We start from the raw sequence: 20,084 nt of genomic DNA on the forward strand, positions 1-20,084 counted from the left end.
TGACCGGCCGGAGTGCTTACGATGAGGACCAACGGGATGGCGTCGATGATGTGCGGCACCAGACTCTGCGCCAGACCCACGGTGCTATTGAATCCAATCTCTCCCAGGTACAAGAGGGAGCTCACCATGATCTTGCGCTGCCCTACAATATATTCAATACAATTTAAGTTTTTGAGGACTTGCACGTACAACCGCATGAGGTGAGCTAGTTGGAGATCTCTGGCTCGACTGGCAACCCCGAATGAATTCCACAAAACATAATTAAAATAGAATTGTCGGATATCTATGATGAATCAAGAACCGTGATATACATTGCATACCGTTGCCTGTGGAGTGGAGAAGCTGCAGAACACCATTGAGCCAGCTCGTCTGGTTATTGAGAGAAACTGGCACGAACGAGGTGATCCCTCTGCTCTGCAGGAACGCTAGGTCAAGCGTCGTCGTGCCTCCCACCGTGAAGTTTGCGTCGTGCTGGAAGTCTATCGTGGTCTTGATGGGGAGGTACGGCGTTGGTGGTGGCAACCCCAGCGACTCCACTGCATCATCTCACAACACATAATTGTGAGCTTGTATCATCAGTGGTGCGGGTCAACGCATCTCTGAATGGTTGTTAAAACAATCTTTACTGATGAAGTCGATGAGGAGGCAGCGGCGGCGGACAAGACACACGCATGAAGGTCACATTCTAGGACTCAGGCAGGTCGCCGCTTCGACCTTGGGCAGGTCGTCGAGGGTGCTGTGGGAGACCCACAATGAGAACCTGGACGGACTGCTCGCGCGCGAGGCGTTGAACTTCTTTTGCTCGAGATGGATGGTTGGGCCACCGGCAGAATAGGGAGGAAGCACGGGTTGGGCGGAGCCAGGAGGCCGCGTCCACGGCGAGTGCAGATGCTCATTTGGGGAAGCGCCAAACGATGAGCACCGGAGAGGAGTGGTTCAGCGTCGGGTGGGGGTTGGAGCAGCACTGGCCGCGGTGGTTGGGATGTGCGGCGGCGCGCTAGGAGAACCATGAGACAGGACGGCGACGTGCTGGTAGGCAGGGAGGCGACGCGCCCTAGGGCGGGGAGGTGGTGGCGGCGCTGGTGAGCAGGGGGTGTGGGGGTCCTGGAGGCGTGGAACGGCGGATTTGGGGCACGGGGACGGCGGCCGTCGCCGTCGGTGCGGGGGGCGGGGGAGGGGGTGGCGGGGGTTGGGGGCGATCTGAAGCATGAGATTACGGGCGATGGGATCGGGTTGGATGTTTTTTTGTTTTTGTTGCCTACCGTTTCGCGAGTTCGGAAACATCTGATCGGGCTCTATATAGGCCGTGTCGTGATCATAATAACTATTCTGATCCCAGGATCAGAATAGTGCTATATGTAACCCGACCTTCGGGCTATCTTCTCAACCGTGTCTCCCCGCGTGAATTTTTTTGGCCAGTCATGTTCTATGTGATGTAAGTGTAATCTACAAATAGTTTTTAGCAACTAAATGCCCGTTTTAAATAGGAATCTCACTCAATGGCGGATTTGCTCTCGGGTCATGATGAAACATGTATTTGTTGCAATTTTACTGCCTGAGTTGTTCGACCTGAACTTCTCCTAGTGCTAGGTTGAACTTCCGCAAACATAACCCAAATGGGCCTTGTGATATACCGTTGGAAAGCTATGGAAACGAGTATCATGAACCAAGTTAAATTTTTGGCAAAATGTAAGCGGTTTACGAGCAGTTTTGAAAACCTTTTTTTCTTCACACAAAAAACGTGAATCAAATTCTCGATCAGATTTCAAAACAGTTTATCGGAATGAGGCAAATAATATGGCCTTGGAAAGCTTCTACAAAACCGCTCATTCCACATGTTGAAAGTTTTCTCTAATTCCCTACGGTTAAAGAGTCATTCAGAAAAATCATAAAATTTCGCAAACCGAATAGCCGAGTTCGTATTTTCTATGTCATTTCTAAATAGCTCGTCCAATTGAGGAAAATGATATGGCATTGGAAAGCTTATGAAAATGCTCTACTTTTTCATGTTTAAACTTTTTTCTAATTTTGAATGGTTTAAAAGTAATTAAGAAAATCATCCAAGTTACACACAGTTCGTACTTTCGAGCTAATTTTTTAACCGTACGTCCGAATGTAGCAAATGATATGGCGTTCGAAAGCTTGAGGAAATGTGAAACTTTTTTGTATATATTGTTTCTCCAAAATCCTTACTATTTTAAGTCAATTTTGAAAATGGATAAAAATGTATTTTCACCGTAATTTTGAAAATGGTATATATTGAATGGGGCAAATAATATACCGTTGAAAAGCTAAGGAAAATATGAAACTTTTTCATGTTGATGGTTTTCTCTGATTCCTAGCCATTTTCAAGTAATTTCGAAAATGGCGAGATCATTCATTTTGCCTTTGTTACAAAACAGATTCTTTGAAAATGTACCGCGTGAAAAACCTGAACTTCTCGACATGTCTACTTGAACTTCGCTCTGTTTTTCACGGGCTTTTTTTGCCCGTAGCTCTCCATCCACTTACTGGAACACTCACCGGAATTGAGCAAGTAATATACCGGTGGAAAGCTTATGTAAATATGCAACTTTCCCGTGTTGATCGTTTTTTCATACTCGCGATGATTTTAAAAGTTTTTCATCTGAAATTCATTCACTATAGTAGTCGAACTTCCTGCTGTTTTCCCGTTCAACTTTGGTGACGTATTTCTATTTGTAATTTTCTCATCCATTCGTCCGTGCTACACAAATGATATTCCTTTTGTACAAACCTCTCTCACAATAATTTTTTTAACTTTCTCCGACGGAGGACTTAAACTTATAACAACAAAACTTTGGTTTTTTATTTATTTTAATACAAAATGCACACAGTGTAGTACGTGAACATCTGGTAGTTATCAATGTGAACTTCTCTCGGTTACGTGAAAATATCTGAGTTTTTTTATAGATTTTTAATCTGATTTTCTTAATCCTTTTTTATGAATTTTGAAGCGATCTATTTTTACAAATTGAACTTCTTGTTATTTTATTTTTGAACTTCTTGTTTCCATTCTTTAATAACGAGGAAAATCTGAGGTTTCTGTAATCATCGAACTTCTCCATCTTTTTAATATGGACTTTCTTGTTTTTTTCCTTAATCCTTTTTAATGAAATTTTGAAGCATTATTTTTAAACTTTGGTTTGGAAAATCTGAGTTTTCTGTAATCATCGAACTTCTCCATCTTTTTAAATTGGACTTCCTGGTTCTATTTCTTTTAGTAGCGAAAAAATCCTACTTTTCGATAGACATTGAGTCGCTCCGTTTTTAAATTTTAACTTCTAGGTTTATTTTAAGAGAGAAAGTCTTTGTTATAAAATTGTTTGAGATGCTTTTTTATTGACCTTCTTTTGGTTTCTAACAAGCATTGAACCAGTTGTGCCGCACCAATGACATTAAAACTCAGGTTTTACTAACGATTTTAAAAAATTTCATCCGAAATTCATTTAGTGTAGTAGTTGAACTTCCTACTGTTTTCACGTTCATCTTCTATGATGTATTATTGTTTGCAATTTTCTCATCCACTAGTCTGTGTTACACAAATGATATTCCTTTTGTAGAAACCTCACTCACAATAAAATTTTTAACTTTCTTTGACTGAGGCCTTGAACTTATAACAACAAAAAATTTGGACCTTGCCTTTTAATTCATTTTTCTCATATTAAACACATACCATGTAGTACATGAACTTTTTGCATTTTTATGAGTTGAATTTTTTATTTTTGAAATAAAATTGCTCCCAAATAACAACTGAATTCTTTGTGGATTGAGAGAATTATTTTAAAACGCAAAAAACATTTCTTTTTGAGCTTTTGAACATGGAAATACAAGGTGAACCTCTCTCACGAGAATTTTTGAACTTCCCCGGACAGAGCACTTGAACTTCTTTCAACAAACATTTTAACCTTTTCTTTTTCTATACTTTTTATTCTTACCTGAAATGCATTCCTTGCAGTAGTTGAACTTCTCGTTGTTTCCACCTTGAACTTCTGTCACGTGTTTTTGTTCAACCTCTCTCACAAGAATTTTTTAACTTTCTCGGGCTGAGCACTTCTAGCAACAAAACTTTAGGCTTTGCATTTTCATACTTTTTAAATACAAAATGCACACCGTGTAGTGCGTCAACTTCTGACTGTTATCAATATGAACTTCTAAGATCATGCATTCTACCTTCATCAGAAAAACAGAGTTTCTGAAAATGCATTTCGTGAAGAGGTTGAACTTCTGGAGCAGTTCTTTTTGAATTTCACTCTATTTTGCACATATTTTATTTTACTCGTAAATCCCCAACCACTTACCAGAATTGAGCAAATGATATACCGATGGAAAGCTGTTGAAAACACGCAACTTTGCCGTGTTGATCATTTTCTCATACTCTTAGTGGTTCAAAAGAATTTTTTTAATACATAAAAACCTATTTTAATTAGTATACATGAAACTTTTAAACCATACATCGGCATGTAGCATATAATATACTATTGGAAAGCTTATGAATAGGAGAAAGTTTTTCATGTAGACAAGTGTTACCAATTCGTCGCCGTTTGAGGGCAGTTTTACAAATGGCAAAAATGTTGTTGTTTTTTCCTCTCTTTTTTAACATATAATTGAAGGTCGGATGTCTCGTAATATAATTTTTGAACCATGTAGGGTGGAGCACGTGAACTTCTTACAGCAAACATTTTAGGCTTTTAATGTTGTATTATTTTATTCTCATCGGAAACGCATTTCGTATAGTAGTTCAACTGCTCGCTGTTTTCGTGTTGAACTTCGGCCACATATTCTTTGAAAAACATGTTTTTAAATAAGCATCAAACAATTCATTTTCTAAATTTAATTTCATACCCTTATTTTTTTTCTAGAAACGGGAAGCATTTGAGTTTTCTATATACGTCAAACTACTCCCTTATTTAAATTTGAACTTCTAGGTATTTTTAGAAATAATTAGACTTACAAAACAAAATTATGGATGTTTCCACTTTTCTACGAAGTTGCTATGCTATATTGAACATTTGTTTATTTAGCCACAACATTTTTATGTATTTTTTTCTTTCGTTGAAATGGGCCTAGGCGGTCCTTTTTTCATTTGATGAATTTCTTCTGTATGTGGTACACGTGGACTTAGGAATTTCTGAAACATGAGCTTCATGTGCTATTGAAATTCAAGGAAATTGCACATAACAATACATACACTGTGTGTGCCACATGGATGACCAACACATCAACAAGCTTGGAAACAACATACCTCTTCTAAAATCTTGAAATATGGCATGTAGATATAGTATAACTTCCTAATCATCTCCACAAGCACTAGCATTTTTGCACATCTCTAAAGATGTAGTAGAAGATATGTAAAGTCTGAACAGAAGAGAGAGGTTGCCTAGGCCATTTTTCATTGGTTTTAACAGAACACACACAGTTTCTAAACTCACAAGTTTTTTTCAAAGTGCAGGTTTTTTTGCTCCAAGTGCAGTTTCAACAGTACTCAAACCTCAAACCAATTCATCCATCAGATACAAAAAAGTGCGTCCAAGTGCAGTTTTTTTAGAGGACAAACACAAAAACAAAAGTACAGAGAAGGTCAATTCCTTTAGAAGAGATAGTTCAGAGAAGGTCAAATCCTTCATGAACAGTCGTCCAGTTTTTCAGGTCGCGTCGTAGTGATGGGTTGTGGAGAGGTGGCTACAGAGGTGGTTGGGCCGGAGGGCAGCGGTCGAGGTGGAGCTGGTCGGGTGGAGGGGGTTGTCGGGCGGTGCCTGCGGAGGAGGCCGGGGTGGTGGGCGGCGGCGACTGTTTGGTTGGGGTGCCCCTACTTCCGCCCGCGCCTTCCGGTTTTTGCCGGAGCACCGCGTGCGTGTGTGTAGCTGATTGAGCGAGTCGCTCTCGCTGCCGGTTTCGGCCTGGGCTGCCCATGTCCCAGCACGCGCGCGGGAGGGGCAGTACTACCACCAGCTTCTCCATCCCAGCGGCCCTCAAATCGAGATATATATACTGCTTTTCACATGCGCGATTCAAGCTAATTCGTGCGCGTGGAGTCCTGCTAACGCGGCGGTGTCTCCGGTTGAGAACGGGGCAGGCGTCGGTTGAGGGCGGGGCGGGCGGCAGCGTCTCCGGCGACAGGGTAGGCGGTAGTTGGGGCGGGGCGGGGCAGCGGCGTCTCCGGTGACCGGGCAGGCGGCGGTTGGAGGCTGCGGTGGCGCGTGCTGGCAAGGGTGGAGGAGAGGGGGCGTCGCGGCAGGGTTGGATTTGGGAGTGGCCGGCTGGTGGCGGCGGCGGACGGCGGCGGTTGCTGGCAGGGTCGCGGTGGCGTCTATGGCCGGTCGCCGGGTGGGTATGGGCTGGTGGCGCGTCGCCTGTTTGAAGGTGGGTGTGTGGGTTGTGCGGGGAGTGGGGGATCGGGCTAATTTTCTTTTTCAGCGAGTTAGGGAGGATCTATCGGCTCCTATATAGGCCCATCATGATCCAAATAACTATTCTAATACCAGGATTAGAATAGTGCTGTCATATATATAGGGTGGGTCTATTCTAATAACACCCTTAAGACTCTTATTCTACTAACACCAATCCTTATTCCGCTAACACCCGAGTCTACTTCTCCCGGGATCGAACACAACCACCCATTGCCTACCTCCCGCACCTTCTTTCCCATCACCTCCTGCCCCCGAGTACACCGCCGCCCCCATGCCCCATGTTCCCCTCGATCAAATCACGCACCTCCCCTCCTTTCACCGCCGGCCACCCCGCCCTTGACCCGCCGGCCGACCCACCTTCCCCACCTTCTCCGGCGCCTAGTAGCCTCCACTCTCCCTCCGCCATCTTCGTCCGCTGGATCCAGCAGCCCCCGTCCCCCTCCCTCACCTCCCCTGCTTCCGTCGCGCCGTCTCCGCACCACCACCTCCTCTGCTTTCCCCGCGCCACCGCCGCCCCACCACCTTCCCTTGCTTCCCCCGCGTCGCCACCTCCCTACTTCCCCCTTTGCCACCTCCTCAGAACCGCCTCCGCCGGACGAGTCAGGGCCGAGCTCGCCCTCCAACCGCCCACTACATCGCCCCCACCCCGCTGCCACCCCATGGCAACCAGCCATCGGATCTGGTCCCCTGGGCCGCCGGATTCACCTGGCCGCCGCGTCTCACCATGATCCAACCGGTGGTTTGGAACATTGGATCTAGTGATGCGCCCCCTCCTCTAGCCACGACGTCTTGCCCCTGACGCCCCGCCTCGCGCAACCATGGCCACCGATGCGGGCTGTAGGAGGGTGGTGGTGGTGCCCTCACCTGGATCCGGGAGGAGCTGGTAGGAGTGGGCGGCGCGCTGGAGTAGGAGGCAGCGACCACCCACCGCATCGCCGACCTCTGTGCAACTCGCTTGCCGCCCCAGCGCAACTCACATCGCCTCTGGCAAGCGAACTCTCTCTGGCCAGTCGACATCGCGTCCGCATCAGATCGTGCATTTTGAGTGTAGTGTTTGATTATTTTTGCAGTAACACTTCCATCCAACCCCACAGCTCGTTTCCAACACAAAACATGCAATATAATGCAGCCCAGGTCGCTGCTCGGTGCAGCCCACCTCACCATGCGGTGACGTACACTGACGACTAGAAGCAATTTTGTGCATGTGCAACCTAGAGCTCTATCTATTGCCTCCATAGTCGCCCACCACCACCGCCTCCATGTCCTGCACGCACGCCGGGGATAGGAGCACCGAATCCCTCATCATCCACTTCCTGCAGGGCCTACGGTGAGATGTTGTGTTCCTAGCCTGCGGTAGGGACTGCGGCTGATGTGAGCATGGAGCAGGAGGTTATCGTCGCTGCCGCTCGATTCCGACCACCTCGTGTGAGCCCACAACACCCCAACAAGTTCAGAGTTTTTTTGTGTTCAGTGCAGTGCCGCAGTGCAATGTAGTGCACTTTCTGTTTCAGAGTCCCGTCGAAGGCCTCGTGGTGCTATCCTCACTTAATTTTTATGTGAATTGTGTGTACAGCCTGTGTAACAGAATTGCAAGGCCAAATTTGCTATAAAAATGATGCTTAGATGCGATTCATTGCAAAATCCTATGTGTTTCACTTGGTAAACAAAAAAGTGTGTTATGTAATTTTTTTAAGCTCACTTTGTAATATCAGGTGGCTCACCTCTCGATAGTTTTGTGGTCCACTTATGCCCGGTGTGAAGCTCACTTTGTAATCTTATGCGGCTCACTTCTTGATAGTGTTGTGGTTCACTTATGCCCGATCTGATGTGAAGCTCACTTTATAATCTCATGTAGCTCACCTCTCAAGATTTTTTTTCAAAACTACGACATATTTATAGCAATTTCGGAAACTATAGCATGATTTGGATAAAAATCAAAATTAGCACCCTGTCAGCCACGGACTAGCCGAAATGGGAGTTTTCGGCAAACTCTTGGCCGAAGTTGGCTTTTCGGCCTTCCCTTGGCCAAAATGGTGGGGACCTGGCCGAAAAGGCACTTTTTGGTCTAGTGTAGGCCGAAATAGACTTTTTGGTCAACTTTAGGCCGGAAAGTCCTTTTTGGTCAACTTTAGGCCGAAAAGTCCTTTTTGTCTCGTGTAGGCCGAAGTTGCATGGCTCATACATTAGGCTGAAATGTATTTTCCGGGCACCCGTTTCCCGCGAACCCCTTCCCGCCATTTGTTCCCGCCACCCGTTTCTCACCAACCCCTTCCCGCCTTATGTTCCCGCCACTCGTTTCCCGCCAACCCCTTCCCGCCTTATGTTCCCGTCAACCCTTTCCTGCCATACCGCAGTCATTCTTTCCCGCCATTTTCTCCTCTCTATCTATAAAACCCCCTTCAACCGAAGGTGGATAAGCATTCCAGACTAGTGTAGTCGAGATGTCCCATTATCCATTCGATCGTAGCTTTCACCCTGAGATGAGCAGGACTCTTCAATAGGATAGTTCCATGGGGCGAACACACCGGTAGTGACACCATAATGAATGAGTTGGCTCACAAATTACGTAGGTCTGGATGGCCTGAAAGGACCTATGAGGAGGTACGTAAAGAACTTCTTAGGTTGCATGAAAGGTGGAAGAAGGTGGTGGAGCCAAAGAGTGAAACTTTCAGAAGGACTGCAGAAAAGCATCCATTTTTATGAACTGGGGAGAGCGAGGACGAAGATGATATCTTCATGCCGCCGCTTCCGGGTTCTGCATCGTCAAAGGGCAAGACTTCTGCATCGTCCAAGGGCAAGAGTACCGCATCCTCGAAGGGCAAGAGTTCTACATCGTCCAAGGGTAAGAGCTCTGCATCCTCAAAGGGCAAGAGTTCTGCATCGTCGAAGGGCAAGAGGGTTGTATCAATGGAGGATGAGGATGATGACTTCATGTAGTATGTAAGATGTATTCCAGTTGTACCGTTTCATTCAGATGTATTTGCATTATTAGTTTGTACTGTATTATTGTAGGGCATTATGTTCTATTTGAATTTCATTTGAATTTCGGTTGTAGTCTCTTTGGAAATGTAACTGGAATAAGAATGTGAATTAATAGTAATATGTCTCTCACATACATAAAACAATATATGTCCCCTAATCAGATAGAAGCAAGTGCGGTAGTAACACATACATGAAGCATGTCTCATACATAAATATTGACTCACAGCTGCGAATAGTCTGAAACTAACATAGATAATGAGTCATATATAGATAGATAAGCATATCACTGCAGGGGACGACGATGAGTCTGGGTCTTCCTCGGGCGAGGACCGGAAGGCGATAAGCGCTGAGGCGGTGGACGAGGCTCGCGATAACCATGACCATAGTTAACCTCGTCTGTCACGGTCTGTGTCTCCTGCGTCGGTGGTGGTGGAGTGTGAAACACTGTCTGCGAGAAGCCATAAATGTTTGTAGCTTGGTCATCATCCTCGCCGTGGCCCTCAGAGTACGAAGCACCACCACTAAGCATCGGTGACTGCACTAAATGCATGAACGGTTGCGACTGGTTGCCGCCTGTGGTAAAGTAAAACAAGTAAAAGAATGTAGTGAATACAAATGCATGAACGAAGCACCACCGGTAAGCATTAGTGACTGCTGAGAATGCAGGAACGATTACTACACTGTTGAAAAGAATGTAGTGAGTAGTGTTACCTAGTTCCATCTGCTGATGCCAGGAAGAGTTCCCTGGCTGTGAAGGAGGTGGCTGATGCCAGTAAGAGCTCGCTGGCTATGAAGGATGAGGTTCTGCATGGTGCACAGAGGGTCGTGGTTCTGAATGGTGCACAGAGGGTCGTGGTTCTGAATGTTGTACAGAGGGACGTGGCGGACGGTGTTCTGGAGGAGGAAGTGCAACATCCGAAGACCATCTACACGTAACAACTACGTAAATCCCGAGGTGCTTGTCATCAAGACGCCTCAACCATGAGACGCCTTCTCGCGGTGGGATAATTTCTCCCCTCTGAAAGCGCTGCATTAAGGCGGAAACCTCCTCTCACACCTGTACTGTCAAGTCACCCTGTACACGAAGAGTTAACCAATTATATCCTTGTTGTATGATAGAAACCACGAATAGATAAACAAGTGAATATGTCCAGATTAACAAAAGACTTAACATATTTGTCAGCACGGTAGTCCATTCCTCAACGTAAGGGGTAATGCTCTTTAGCCAATAAGCCATGGACTTGTTTGCTCCTAGGCGACTATCCTTGAGATTGACATGCGTGATACATGATTAGGTATATGATGAACGCAGAGCTGAAAACTAAAATAGTATTAGTACTTACTTATGCACGTGTTCTGGCAAGTGTGGAATATCTGGAATCTCAGGCTCTTGATATAGACCGAACTGTCTCATCACCCTATGAAGAGCCATCTCCTCAACCGTCACGTCGAATACCAACTTGGCCTTGGTCATCCAATAGTGCCGATCTCTAGTGCACAATCCAGAAATCCCAACTAGGCACCTCGATGATATAGCCTCAGGCGAGTATGGCTCCCAGATAACTTGATCCTCGTGCAAACTATCAAACTGCCCCGTGAAGGACGAGTAGCATCCCCTAACCTGTCTATGCGCAAACTGTCTCTGTGCATGGCAACAATTAAGCATTAGTAATACTATTGAATGGCAAGAAATGATGGAATTAATTGTTATTTAACATGAAAGTACCTCTCGCCGTGCTGTAAGTGCATCTAGTGCCCCTTAGTGATTTTGGTGTATTGAAGACTTATAGGTTAAGGGACTAATGTGTTTTTGAGTGTACACAGGTCTATAAGTCTATGAGGAGTTTGATATTTACGGGAAAAGTCGACCCCTAAAACTGAATATCTTCGACTGGAGATTTTGGTATTTCTAAAGACTTTCATGAAGACTTTGAAAGTGAAGAAATTGGTATGTCCGTGAAGACTTGATATTCATGCAAGGAATATGAAGCTTGAAGACTTTCGTTTTCATAGTTTTGTTTTTCTCTTTCTTGAGTCATAGGAAACACCGTACTGTTAAAGGGGGTCGAGGAAATACTAAAGAAAAATTTCCATGTGATGCTCAACTCAAAATCCTACACCTACCAATCCCTTCGAGTGAAGCCATTGGAAATCTCATACATTTCAGTCAATTTCTTCAGTGACAGAGATGGAGTTCTTCTGGTCTCTGAGGAATTTGTCGTGACTGAGGAGTTAAGAATTCGCCAGTGCGGATTGCCTACACAGTGAGGAACATGATATCTATCCACCTAATGGTCATATCATTGAAGGGCATTTATGTCTTATCATGTCGGCCTGCTCCCTAGGCTATAAATAGCCGCCCCTACAACCACTAGCTGGTTGGCTGCTCCGAGAGAAATTGACACTTGTCATTTGAGAGCAACCCATCCTCTGAGGACTTTGAGCGAAAATCATCAAGTGAGGAAAAACCAAAAACCCAAAACCCAAACACCTACAAACCCCAAGTGATTGAGCATCACTGAAGAGATTGATCATGCGTGGATCCGACGCTTGTTACCTTTGAAGACTGTGCTTCTCCCAGACGGTTAGGCATCATGGTCTAGAGCATCCAAGAGGAATTGTGGATCGCCGAGTGACCAAGTTTGTGAAGGTTTGGAAGTCGCCCGAAGACTTACCACGAGTGATTGGACAAGGTCTGTGTGACCTTAGTTCAAGGAGAATACGGTGAGGACTGGGTGTCCTGAGCTGCGTGTTCAGGAGTGGGTGTCCGGGACTGTGTGTCCTCGAGTTTAAATACTCAGGCGCTCCAACCAGACGTACAACTGAGACAACAGTTGGAACTGGTCTACCAAATCATTGTCTTCACCAAGCTTACTGGTTCTATTTCCTCAACTCTTTCATTTCCTCATAACTGTGTTGTGTGGTTGTTCATATCTGTGTTTGAAGACTTTGACTGAAGACTTCCTCAATTTCCTCAGTTCAATTTCTTCAGTATGTTTGTCTTCATCCTGTGTTATCCTATGATTACACTTCCTGTACTCTGTGCCTGTCTTCATTTCATCATGATGACTATGCTTGTATTCTGTTATGTTTACTTTTGAGTACTTATTCCGCTACTAGTAGTTCTTCGCTAAGGAATTTCCTCACCGGCAAATCCCTCAGTGAAGAATTTCATAAAAATCGCCTATTCACCCCCTCTAGTCGATATAACGCACTTTCAATTGGTATCAGAGCAAGGTACTCCCTTGTTCTGTGTGATTTTGGTTTAATCGCCTGGAGTTTTAGTTATGTCGACTGCAGGTATGATCAAGGTCTCTACTGGGTGTCCTACCTTCGATGGGATGGACTACCCCTACTGGAAGAATAAGATGCGAATGCATCTTGAAGCAATTGATAACGGTCTCTGGTATGTTGTGGAAAATGGTGTTCCCTCAGTCACACCTTCTCTGAATGCTGCTGATGTGAAGAGATTCAAGCAACTCGACTCTCAAGCGAAGAATATCATATGTGGCCATCTGAGCAAAGGACAGTATGGCAGAGTGAGTTCTTTGGAGACAACAAAGCTTACCTGGGACAGGTTGTCCAAAGTGAACGAAGGAGTCTCAACTCAGCGTGACTCTCGAGTTGATGTTCTTCGCAATCTCTTCAACCGCTTCAAAAGACTCGACAATGAAAATGTTCGACAAACCTTCGATCGCCTCACTAACATCTCAAATGAGCTTCAAGCACTTGGTGCCACTGACATCACCGACCATGAGGTGGTGAAGAAATTGCTAAGATCACTTGATTCCTCATTTGACACTGTGGCATTGATGATACAAGAACGTGCTGATTACAAGTCACTTGATCCCGCTGATATTCTTGAGAGGCTAAATACTCATGAGTTCCAACTTGCTGAAAAGAGAGATCTCTATGGTTCAAGCTATGGCAGATCACGTGCACTAAAGGCCAAGGCAGTATCTGAGTCCGAAGATGAAGACTCTGATAGCAGCCTTGGTGATCCTGAAGAACTGAGCCATGATCTGGCTCTGCTCGTCAAGAAGTTCCAAAAGTTCTCAAGACGTGGTCGCCCTGGAAGACCCTCAAGGAGCAATGATTCCTCATCAAGTGACTACAAGAGGAGGCTCTGCCACAAATGCAAGAAGCCTGTTCATTACATTCAAGACTGTCCTCAATGGGAAAAGGAATCAAAGAAGAAGAAATACAAGGATTACAGTTCTGATGATGCGAAGAAAAAGAAGAAATCCTCAAAATCTTCATCATCAAAATCCTCAAAGCCTTCACATCACAAGAAGAGTAGCTCGAAGAAGGCCAGGGCATTCATTGGCAAGGAAATGGACTCTGAGGCTAAATCTGAAGAAAATGAGGAAGAGGAGTCATCTGAGGAGTCCGAATACGGAGTGGCGAACCTAGCTCTCCCTACTGCATTTGTCAGCAAGTCTATCTTGAACACTGAAGAAAATAACCTCACCAACAAAGCTGCCACCTACTGCTTCATGGCAAAGGGTGCCAAGGTACTCAAATATACCTCATCTGAATCAAGTGAGAATGAATCTGATGAAAATCTTAAGCCCAACTATTCTAAACTTGCTAAGATTGCTGTAAAACAACAAAGGGCTTTAGAAAAGGTTCAAAACATGCTAGACAAAAGTGATGATATGTTGGGTGAAGAAATGGATCGCACTAAAGCCCTGACTGAAAATCTTCAGAGATTTCAGACTAGGTTTGACAATCTTCAAAGTCATCATAACACTCTGTTATCCGATCATGAGAAGCTTTCTTATGAATTTCTTCAAAGAAAGCAAGACCTTGAGAAGCTAAGAGTGAGTTATGAAGATCTTCAGAAGGAGCGCGATTCATTACTTGCTCAACAAATCAGTGCTTCTCAAGAAGAATTTGTTCCTCCATGCTTGAAGTGCATTGAACGTGAATCTGCTAATTCTTCACCTGATTGTTCAAATGCTGCTAGTGTTTCAAATTCTTCACATGCCTCTGCTATCACTAATTCCTCATCTGAGGACATTGCTAGTATCACTGACGATGCAGGGCTGAAGGAATTGTACATGACAGGCATGTACAAAAGCCTCAAAGGGCATCAGGCTCTTTGTGATGTGCTTAAAAAGCAGATCCTCAACAGGAACCCTAGGAAAGAGGGTATCGCCTTTGAGAGGAAACTTAATGCTGATGGTACATATTGGAAGCCTGAGCAGTACCCCAAAACTACATGGGTTGCTGCAAAGGGACCTCCAGTTGATCCATCTAACCTATCTGGATTTGCATGTGAAACTCCTCATTCTAGTGATGAGTCAATTGACTCGAACTATAAACTGTTCAAAAATCAGAATGATGAAGTATTTGCTAGATATGTTGGCACTAACTGCAGGAACGGCTTCCCTATGAAGAAAATCTGGGTTCCCAAAAGATGCCTTGAAAATCTTCAGGTGAATGTCATCATGACGCCACCTGTGAAGAATAGGAACCCCAGATCAAATTCTTCATATGGACCAAATTCTTCATATGGATCCAAGTCCTCATACGGACCAAACTCCTCACATGGATCCAATTCATCAAAAGGATCAAAGTCCTCATATGAACATCGTCGTGCTAACCCGTCTGTTTCGTAGGGAATATCTAAGGATTATGGATATGTGCATTATTCTTCAAATCATTCCGTCCATAAGTCCTCGAAGAATTTATCGCTTACTCTTATGCTTATTCTAACCCCTCTTATGTGAAACAAAATGGACTGGCTTCTATGCCATCCTTCTTGTATGGAGCTTGCAGAATGATGAACTGTTTGCCACCCTTTCAGATGTGGGTGGTGAAAAAAATAACTAATCTCTTCTACAGGGTCAGGTCTCCAGACGCATGCAATCGTCTGAAGAATTTACTGGAGACCTGAGCATGCCTGATAGGACGCAGGCTAATCATGAAGAAATGAACTTTCATTTCTCACGTCCTCATATTGCTTTATCGGTTCTTTTACTTGATGAAATTGATCCGATGAATTGATGTCATATTCTTCACTGATGAAGTATATGAGTTTGTAAGCTGCACTAATTCGTCTGCAGGATGATCAACCTAAAGCCACTGAGTGGGTCCTCGATAGTGGATGTACAAACCACATGACTGGTGACAAGAATCTATTGATGGATGCTCCATTATCTCCGTCACATCTGAAGCATATCATCTTTGCTGACAAAGGCAAAAGTCAGGTATTGGGTCTAGGTAAGGTTGCAATTACAAAGGATCGACACATGGACAAGGTCATGCTTGTTGAGTCCTTAGGATACAACCTTATGTTTGTCTCAATGCTTTGTGATCTTGATATGGTTGTTGTCTTTGGCAAGTACCATTGTGTTGTGGTTATGGAAGCTGACAATTCCAAAGTCTTCGAAGGCTTTAGGAGAGGAGACCTGTATATTGTTGATTTCTCTACAGGACCACAACCAGCCGTGTGCTTACTTGCAAAAGCGTCAGAAGGCTGGCTCTGGCATGAGGAATTTGCACACGCTTGCAAAGAAGAAGCATGTCATTGGCATCGAGAATGTCAAATTCCTCAAGGATCACCTATGTGGAGCCTGTGAAGCTGGGAAGATGATGAAGGACAAGCATCCAGCAAAGACTATCATGACCACCACTCGCCCGTTTGAATTGCTTCACATGGATATCTTTGGTCCTAATCATTATTCTGCTATTTCAAATGAAGCATCTCAATATGGCTTTGTTATTGTTGATGATTATTCTTGCTATAAATGGGTACACCTTGTTACTTACAAACATGAAGCTCAGGAAGTCTTCAAACGATTTTCCTCGAGGGCTTCAACCAACTTTGGTGTGAATATCAAGCACATCAGAAGTGACAATGGCACTGAATTCAAGAATTCTGGTCTCGATGACTATCTTGATGAACTTGGTATTACTCATGAGTTATCTGCTCCCTACACTCCTCAGCAGAATGGCGTCGTGGAGCGCAAGAACAGGACTCTTGATGAGATGGATCTTACTATGCTTGATGAATACAAAACGCCTCCTCGTTTCTAGACTGAGTCAATTGATACTACGTGCCACATCATCAACAGAGTATATCTTCACAAATTCTTCAAAAAGACTGCCTATGAACTCCTCATTGATAAGAAACCCAATGTAAGTTATTTCAAAGTCTTTGGTGCTAAATGTTGGATTAGATATCCTCATCACAACTCAAAATTTGCACCAAAAGCACATGAAGGTTTTATGCTTGGTTACGGAAAGGACTCGCACACCTACAGAGTCTTCAACAATGTTCTTCACAAAGTTGTTGAAACTGTAGATGTGCGGTTCGATGAAACTAATGGTTGCAAAGAGAGCACCTACCTACTGTGATAGATGAACCAGCACCTGAGGAAACTATCAAGTTCATGGCTACTGAGGATGTCATTCCTAATGAAGAATCTTCTGAAGAATTCATTCCAAAACATGAAGAACGTTGAGCTAATGCACCTGAAGAAAATGCTGAAGAAAATGGTGCTGAAGAAAACGCTGATCAAACTCTTCAACGACAACCAGCTCATCCTCGCATTGCAAAAGAAGTGCAAGTTGAAAAGATCATCAATGACATCAAAGCGCCAGGTCCTCTCATACGCTCAAAAGCTTCACATTTGTCTAACTTTTGTGGGCAGTATGCTTTTGTCTCTATTACAGAGCCCACTAAGGTAGATGAAGCATTTCTGGAGACTGAGTGGATTGAGGCCATGCAAGAAGAATTACATCAGTTCGAGCCCGACAATGTCTGGGAACTGGTCAAACGTCCAGATCCTCGCAAGCACAATATCATCGGCACAAAGTGGATCTACCACAACAAGCAAGATGAAAATGGCCTTGTGGTGAGGAATAAGGCACAGCTTGTAGCTCAAGGCTACACACAGGTGGAAGGAATTGATTTCGATGAAACTTTTACAACTGTTGCTAGACTTGAGGCTATTCGCATATTACTTGCTTATGCTAACCATCATGATATCACTTTATATCAAATGGATGTCAAAAGTGCATTCCTCAATGGTAAGCTTGAGGAAGAAGTATATGTTGCTCAACCCCTAGGTTTTGAAGATCCAAAGAATCCTGACAAAGTCTTCAGACTCAACAAGGCCCTCTATGGCCTCAAGCGGGCCCCACGGGCTTGGTATGATACCTTGAAGGAACTCCTCATGAAGAAAGGCTTCAAACCCGGTTCACTCGACCCTACTCTTTTCACTAAATCTTATGATGGTGAATTGTTTGTGTGCCAATTATATGTTGATGATATTATCTTTGGCTGTACTGACCAACATTATAGTGATGAATTTGCCTGTATGATGAGTCAAGAATATCAAATGTCTAGGATGGTGGAGTTGAAATTCTTCTTAGGTTTTCAAATTCGTCAACAACGCAATGGCATATTCATATGTCAGGAGAAATACCTCAAGGATGTACTGAGGAAATTCGGCATGCAAGATTGCAAAGGCGTCAAAATTCCTATGCCCACAAATGGCCACCTGTGCACTGATGGAAATGGTATTGACTTCGATCATAAGGTATACCACTCCATGATAGGTTCCTTATTGTACTTATGTGCATCTAGGCCAGATATAATGCTTAGTGTTTGCATGTGTGCCCGATTTCAAGCTGCACCGAAGGAATCACACCATAAGGCTGTGAAGCATATTCTTCGATATCTAGCTCACACACCAACACTTGGATTATGGTACCCCAAGGGCTCGGCTTTTGATCTTGTTGGATATTCTGACTCTGACTATGCTGGTGATCGTGTGGATCACAAGTCAACATCTGGTACATGTCATTTCCTCGGACAATCTTTGGTCTGTTGGTCCTCTAAGAAACAGAACTACGTATCACTATCTACTGCTGAAGCTGAGTACATTGCCGCTGGTTCTTGCTGTGCCCAATTGCTATGGATGAAGCAAACTCTCAAGGACTACGACGTCAACATGAAGAATGTGCCTCTCTTCTGTGACAATGAGAGTGCCATCAAGATTGCTCACAACCCAGTTCAGCACTCGAAGACAAAGCACATTCAGATTCGTGACCATTTTCTTTGTGATCATGTGTTGAAGGGCGACATTTCTATTGAGCATGTGAAGACTGAAGAACAGCTAGCGCCGCCGCTACTTCATCGCCGCCGGTGTCTGAAATCATCATTCTTATACGCGTTCCTCAAAGAAAAGTTGCATACTTCTTCAGAAAATTCGATTGTTCAAATTCCTCAACTGAAGAAAATGGCTGATGGTAAAAGGCCACAGAAAGGAGGAAAGAGGCCTGAGGTAAATACAGCGTTTGAGATCCCTGATGACATATATGCTGGGTACTGCACACCTACTAAGGAAACCAAGAATGAGCGCAAAGTGCGCAAACAGAGGATAGAGAGGATATGGGCAAGAGAATGGAGGGAGTACATATATGTCACTCCTAAGTACATGAAGAAATTCGCACTCAATCCTCCATGCCCAAGAGCTCCATTGGCACCTGGCCAAATAACAGATCCCACCAGCCTCAAGCGCGGTGAGGACTATCCCGATGAATGGGCCAAGCGCCAAACCAAGATGGCTAAGCAAGCTAGAGAAGTAGTGAGGAAATTCAATGAAGACTCTGCTGCTGCTGCCTCTGCTGTCAAGCCAAAGAAGGCTATGTCTAAGAAGCCTGCGTGCAGGCCAAGTTCCTCAGCAATGCCCTCACGGCCAGAATCATCAAAGCCCTCATGGACAATTCCTCATGCTGCTCCTGTTCCTCCCAAGTCCTCAGCTCCTCCACCAAAGCCTTCAGCTGTTCCGCCTAAATCCTCAGCACCTGTGCATCTCGCCTCGTGCCAAAGGACTGTCGGCATCTCCATTGCCTCAGGTGTCTCAGCTAGTTCCTCAGCTGCACCAAGTTCCTTAGCTGGCCCCTCACTACTGAAGACAAAGGCCACTACTGGACGAGGTCCTCGCCCAAGTCCTCAAAAGAAGCAAGTCACTTTCCAAGTGCCGTCTGAAGAAGACGAAGCTGATGATGATGAACTTGCAGAAATCATCAGAGACAGGCAAGTCAGGGCCGCTAGAGCCAAAGGATCAGAAGTGCCACTGCTTTTGGATCCCAAGCTGATCGTCAACTACATTGATGATTGGCACAAGGACCCCAACAGTACCTTGCCTGACATCAAGCTGACTCCTGGCCAGAGTCACATGCTGACCCACTTTATTCAAGAAGAAAAGTGGAAATTTGAGAATGCCAGGCAGATCAAGAAAGCGCAGTACAAGAAAGAGCGCTATCTGAAGAAAAACGTTGTCTCTATGACAACTGAATAACTTGTCACTATTCAGACTAAGATTAAGAAACTCAGTGATGACTTTGACGCATATCGCGCTGATTGGCTTGGAGCCAAGGTTCGTTTTGTGAAACTAGCAGATAACTTCACTTCCAATGTTGCAGCCCCAACGCAACAGGAAATTCCTTAGGCTGAAGCATCTGGTCAGCCCACTGAAGAAAATGCTGGCACCGCTGATGATCAATTAGGCTGCTAAAGATAATGTGAGTTCCAGGGCTGATGACTGCATTCCAGCCGCTGAAGAAATTGCCAGGGCACCCACTAGTGGTGTGCCTAAAGAAACTGAAGAACTCAGGGCAACTGCATCAGTTGTGCCTGAAGAAAATCAACCAGAT

This window comes from Triticum aestivum, chromosome 6A, assembly GCF_018294505.1.
Source record: "Triticum aestivum cultivar Chinese Spring chromosome 6A, IWGSC CS RefSeq v2.1, whole genome shotgun sequence".
In the NCBI taxonomy this organism is placed as follows: domain Eukaryota; kingdom Viridiplantae; phylum Streptophyta; class Magnoliopsida; order Poales; family Poaceae; genus Triticum; species Triticum aestivum.